Source organism: Notothenia coriiceps, unplaced genomic scaffold (genome assembly GCF_000735185.1).
Source record: "Notothenia coriiceps isolate Sejong01 unplaced genomic scaffold, NC01 NC01_scaffold00000339, whole genome shotgun sequence".
Classification (NCBI taxonomy): domain Eukaryota; kingdom Metazoa; phylum Chordata; class Actinopteri; order Perciformes; family Nototheniidae; genus Notothenia; species Notothenia coriiceps.
The window spans coordinates 23,588,654-23,595,741 of NW_011333040.1; positions in this window are offsets into that span (position 1 = coordinate 23,588,654).

The following is a 7,088-nucleotide window of genomic DNA, read 5'->3' on the forward strand; positions in this document are numbered from 1 at the left end:
GAACCTTCCTTCTTTGGAACAAATGGCGTCAAAATAAATGACTGTGCTGCATCGTAACTGGGTTAAAGTGACTTGTGAGCCTGTACGCAACCTGACTGATAGGTTTAACATACTCAGCAGCCCAGAGAGAGCTGCAACATAATACCTGACTTCGTGTATTTGATCCCATACTCTTGGATCAGTGGCGGCCGGGGCCATACGAGGGGCGCTTAGGGGCCGCCGCCCCCGTTCTTCCCACATGGTTTGATTGTAATTAAAATAAAAAATAAATAAAAAAAATCAATTTCTCCACCTTTCCAAAAATATTTTTTAAATGTTTTAATTTAATTTTTAAAGAACAAGGTAAATATATATAGTTGTATCAGTAAAATGTATAATCTACAATAAAATCTCGTTTAAAATTGTTTTACGATGTCTAAAGTTACTGATAAGTCACATGTTTCTTGCCTGGCCGCAGCGTGTATCATTATCCTCTCTCGTCCGGGCGGTAGAAAGGAGCCCTCAGCCGGAGCAGCAGCAGCCAACAAGCTGACTGTTGCTATCTGTAAACTATGCCGCCGAAACATAATTTCAGCCAATCAGCGTCGTCAGATCTGATGCTCAAAGGGCGCCCTGTCAGCGCCCTGACCTGTGAGTTGTTTGGACTCGTATCCAAGGTTACGCTACAGTAGTTGTCTGCAGGTGCAGACTCCGGTGCTAGTGGATCGCCGGAGCTGTAGATTAACATTTACATGCTTATTGTAGTCAAGGCAATGCCTGTAGCACCATGGAGCATAAGTGTGGGCTGCACCTGTATTTTACAGGAAAGGAATGAGCAGAGGGTGGAGTTGTCGATTCTTGTTCTAGTTTCATTCTTCCTCACCCTCTCAGTACTTTGAGTTGCGCACGCTGCTAAAGAGACACGCTACCATGGAAACCAAACAATGGTGTAGCTGTATTAAAGTCCGAGTGGAAACATTCGTGAGTAAATCTGATTTTGTCAGAAATCGGGAGAAAATCGGGAGGGGTGGCAAGTATGACACACACACACACACACACACACACACACACACACACACACACACACACACACACACACACACACACACACACACACACAATGTTCGTATTTAGTCTCTTGATTTTAAATGGGAATTAAATCATCTGAGTCTTCCCAAAGCACCAGTGTTCTGCAGTTTGTGTGGGCCTACTGTACTGTTGCACAGGAAGATTCATAGCTAACCACACTGAAGATTATGGATTATCTCATATTTTTAAGCCTCAATTTGTCCTCCCCCCCCCACCCCCTTCCCTCTAACATCACCAGAAGTCATAATTTAAGGGGTAATTTCTCAAAAAATTATTCCGGGGGACGATCCCCTGGACCGCCCTAGTATGGTTTTGTCACCATTTCCATAGCCCCACCAAAAATATTTTCCACAAGCCGCCACTGTTTGTGATGACCTATTAACAGTTATCACCATGATCTTGTGTAATCTCAATGTAATCATTCATATAGTAATAATGAAAAGGGCGCTCGAGGGTGGACCTCCAATAAAGTCCAAATGTGCATTAAGATGCTCATAAGAAGGAGGTAATCTGTTGTAATGTGAAAAAAAACATGGATGCTACACAGAAGATGTGTTGTTGTTTTATTACATATTAGTGGAAAAACACAAATATGTATTGTTTACGTTCATTTTCCCAGTTGGGAACTCATTTTGTAATGCAACATCCTTCCAGCAAGTTTATTGAATTGAAAGTTGGAAGGTTAGGTCCAAAAGAGAATTTTCTTTCGAAATCCTGATGACATTCAAACAAAAATAGAGTTATTTTGTAATTTTAAAAAACGTGCCTAATAAATGCATCTAAGAGACATTTATTGAATCCAGTATGTTACTGTGACAATAACCTTTCCTTTGAGTATTTTTTATGTTGGCTTGGAAAAACATCAGAGCCACATCACCTCCTCTTTATTTGCCAGGCTTCCTGTCAGCAACTGGCTGTTACCTACTGGAGCACGCACCTGGACAGGCCCCTCCAGCTAACAGATATGTCAGCTTTCTCCTTGGCTGCAGTTGACTTCCCTTCACCTGGCCTGTGATTGTAGCCAACTGATCTTTGGCTTCAGGAAAGAAAGAGGGGGAGGAATTGAAAGGAATTAAGGAAGTGAACACAACAAGAGGGACGATGTGAAGGAGAAAGGGGTTGGATTGCAAGAGAACTGCAGAGAGCAAAGAGAGACGGAGCAAGTAAGGGGGAGGACACCTGGGACTGGGCCTTAATCCAGCTTGGACATCTTGTCCCACCTGTAGCATCGTCTGTCTGGCAAGCTCAAGTGAGGAGAATAAAGGGCTAGCCATCTGCTCCATCATGCCCTTCTCCTGTGTGCTGCCATGGGGATTTTCTTGTCCAGCCAAATGTACTGCAAGGCATTGCCCAGAGAAAACAAGTCTCACCCTCCACCTGCGAATCCCTCTAGAGCTGATTCATTTGTTGATTTTTCAAATTAACACCGTCTGGCCATTACTATTATAGCTGTTAATCCAAGATAAAAGGTCTGAAGAGGGGTTAAAGACAGAATATTAATGATAAACCTCACCATGGAGAAAATTTTAAAAGTTATTGAGGGAAGCTTATCGAGGGAAATAATGTCCCTTCTAAGTGCAAAATGTGAGATATAAAAAAGAGTGCAATTATTTCCAAATTATAAAACATAAAACATAGTTTCATTCTAACAAACGAGGATCAGAGCTGACCACCCACTGTAGAATTAAAGGCACTTATATATTATTGAAAGATTTGTAAAGTGTTGGAGTGGTGAAGAAAGTGACTTTTTACTGCAGGATGTCTGTGGTTTTACAACATTTGAGGATAGACAGAAATCCTGATCAAAGCACTAAAGTCTCTGTTTCGGGTATTAGTAGCACTTCACTGGAAAAGGAATCCATCCAGTATTCATTGTGAATATTAATAATTCACCACATCTACTGTCTAGTACTTGCCATTCAGGTTGCTACACATATCAGGGACACATGAAGATTTAAGATTGAACCTTTAGTGATGATCAATATTTCATCTCGGATCAACCGATTGCATGTTAAATGTGTGCATGTGTGTGGATATGTGTTGCTGTTCCTGTGTTAAAATGTTATCCTTCTCTTGGTCTTTGAGGGCAACATTGATTGAAACAGAGCTTTTTACAAATCACCTGTTAGCACCACATGCATTCATATACTCTATATTCTTAGTTATTACAAAATCAATAAAACATTGTTCACTAATCTGTTTTTGTTTTGCTATGGATCTAAAGTAAACATGTATTTGTAATTTGATTTTGTAACTGGGTCTTAGTCAATCATGTGGAGTGCATGAGCCCTGTCCAATGCAAGTTGAAATCCAATTTGTGCTACACCATATTACAATACTTTATTTATTGGAAGAGTGCTGTGATGAAGTCATAGAAATCTAGAATATTTTTAATTTATACAGTACTTTACATTATCAAACAATTGATAGTTGCATTTCTGAAATTTGATTTTACTTTAGCAGTTCTATGCAAAGTTATTTAAATTTCAAAAATCCATTCTCTTTAACTTAAAGAACAATGCATTACAATGAACTTAGCATTAAGGGATTACTCAATGAAATAAAGAAAAACCTTACAGACAGAGAAGTTTGCTGCATTCGAACTGGTGCATTAATTTATTTTACCTTATCCGTCAAAGTTTATGTTACCAATGCACCTAAAAATAAATATCAAAGTCATCCAACCAATTTCATAATAGTTCAAGCCTAACAACATTTATGTTAAATAAAGCATTATTTTTATAATCAAAAATAAAATGTTAATAGGGCTTTTATATTTTCAAATAACGTGAAAGGTCTGGGTCCAGAATCACTTAGGTGATGAAGAGCATAGACAACGGCATGACAGTCAAATTGAAAAAGACTGAAAGACTGCAGACTGAACTTTGTATGAGAGATTCTGTCAAATTGTACTAGAAAACCAGATTTATTAACGTTCTACTGTTCCTGATTTTCCTACATGTTTAGTGTTTTATCAAGAGAGCTACAGATTTACTGTATATTACTTTATATTTCATAGATAATACATGATATTACCAAATGTATTGTTTATATACTGAATATACAGTACGTCAAACCTCATGGACTGCCAATTGAGATACCATAGCCTAAAACATAACATTAAATCAGGGAGATGAGAAATAGCCCATGGAAAAATCTAAATGGTTTGTCGCCAGAAATGCTTGGAACGGAACAAATTCACATTATCCGATGTGAAAGAAAAGCTGTAGGCAGTGCTCAATAGAGGGCAACACAAAAAAGTGTGTCAAGCTCTTTTTTTGCCTCTGTTCTCAAAACAGGCAGGAGCTAAAACTTGATCAAAATAAATTGATAATTGTGAGAATGCTCTCCCGTCTTACTTACAGCAGGAGAACTTACAGCATAAATTGTTTTCTATGAAACAAATCTTCTTTACAAGGCAACAATATACTGGTCGAAAGAGCACTTAACCAAGCATTTATCCATAGGGGATTTAAGGGGAGTGTCATTTTTATCTATTTGCTGCCTCTCTGGAAGGTATCGTGGAGGTATAAGCCTGGGAACTTGTGCAGTATTGAAACAGATGAGGTATATTTATTTTTTATAGTCTATGCATTATGGCCTTGGTGTTTACTTGTTCACTGTATTAAAGAAACTAATAATCAATGTATCAGAAGCAATTCATAAAATATTGGAAATATACTTTTTTAATTTTAACAAAAAAAAACAATTGTTAACTATTAGGTTTATTCCAGCTGTAATGCATTTCCAAATAAAACGGATTTTTAACCAGACAAATTAGTCATAGTCAGTCAGTCTCACAGTTTATGATTGCCATTTAAATTGAAGTACTAGAAAGCAATTTGCTGCTCAAAATTATTTCAGAAAAGTTCAAAATAACTGTGCTCGACAGCCGGGTTATGGAACATTTTTGTATTTCAAAAATGTAATTTGGGTTTTTAATAATATATTTATATCAACATTTTCCACAAAATCCCTACTAAATGATCTGAATTGTATCCTGTTGAAAATAAGAATAAGATCCTCAGAACCCAGCTCCCTTTTATAGAAAGCTTTTATTTCCCATTATTGTCACCACTGTGACACACGCAGAAATAAGTCAGACTTATCTGTAAGAACCTGCCACCTAGTGAGATCACACTGTATTTGAACAATGAACAATAACTAAGCTACTCGATACATCTAATAATATCTCTTTACATTTAGTTGAGAGAATAATTTTATGTGGAATCAAAGAAACTAGTGTGCTTATGTATTAAGTGAACTATGCAGCTTTTTACTTGCAGAGTAACATCAACTATCTACTGTAATCCAACTTTGTTTATAATTTAGTAGAGGACAGCACTAAAATACATTGCTGCAAATAACATGGTTGGCATATGAAACAATGCAATTTCATACGACTATGTCAATAGTGCCCACAGGAGATGCGAGCGGAGGAGCCGAGGATCAGGGCTCTATAAATAGAGAACTACGGCAGATATGTAATATTTAATGCAGCCGAACCGTGTATTACAATGCCGTTATGTGATGACTTTCAAAGAGAAAAACAAGAACACTCGGAATAAAGTATTATAATTTTTTTTTTTAATGTTTTCGGTCTGTTTCCGGTATTTGTTAATGACGATGTGATGTGAGATGTGAGACTGGAATTGCACAGGGGANATCAGGGCTCTATAAATAGAGAACTACGGCAGATATGTAATATTTAATGCAGCCGAACCGTGTATTACAATGCCGTTATGTGATGACTTTCAAAGAGAAAAGCAAGCACACTCGGAATAAAGTATTATTTTATTTTGAAAAAATTTGTTCGGATTTCATATCGCATAAACACCATTTCCCAACGTGCATTGCGGCTAAACCATCGAATTACCGAGCTGAGGATCTTGCCTACGTAAGTTTCCGGTATTGTTAATGAGGGATGTATTTTCTTATACACACATTCCTTCACATTTAAATTGTAATTTACATTAAAGTATTTCGTGAGGCCTTCTAAAATGTTTTTAAATATAACTACTGTTCTAGTGGAAGAGTTTGTAAATTAACATGAACCGAAGCTGTTGCCTGGCAATGCAATCACACGTCGTCACGTCCGTTAATTCCACATCCACACACATGGATTAACATCGATTTAATACATTAATGTAGCCTTTGTTTCTGCTAAAATAGGTGTCGACCAGCTGGGGCAACAAGAAAATCGGCATAATCTAGTGTGACTATTAAAAAATAAATCATTATTATATTAATAATGACAATAACAACCGACCGTCGGGGTAGCATAAATGGCATTTCCGGGTATACCTCCACTGGTGGTTGGGCCATGTTAACAATGCCGTGTAACTTTCACGTTTGAAGGGACGAAATCGTGACATCTTCGCGTCTCCCAGCATGGTAAATCGTCACATGTTCACGTCTTGCCGTGATACCGGGTTGCATATAAGTGTATTGTGTTGGTCACCATTTCCTCTATTTCAAACTACAATCCTCTTTCTTAGTTGTGCGACTTTGTAGTTGGTGGATGGTAGCTGGTAGCCTATAAGAATCTGAGGAAGCTAAGAGCAGGTAACATTTGTGTGATCCAAACAAAAAACGAAAAGTGGATTTTGAATTGAGGATTAAAGTAGCATCCATTTTGAGGTTCAAAGGGGAAAGGTAAGAAAATTTGCAATTAATGTAGCTAACTTCAGAATTGGGAAGATTGGTTGCTCCGAACAGATGCAATACAGTGACCAACCTGCTCCCTCACTTTTGCACCTAATATTCCAACTTTTTGTTTACTTTGTTTCTCTTTTAATTGTATTAATATGTCCTTGGGAATGCATCTGTTCCCTCTCCCATCCCCATTTGTTGCATAACAAATGGGGATGGGAGAGGGAACAGATGCATTCCCAAGGACATATTAATACAATTAAAAGAGAAACAAAGTAAACAAAAAGTTGGAATATTAGGTGCANCGCCCACAAACACAACAAAGATTAAATTGATTTCCATCACCGACACCTTTTCCAAACTGTCCT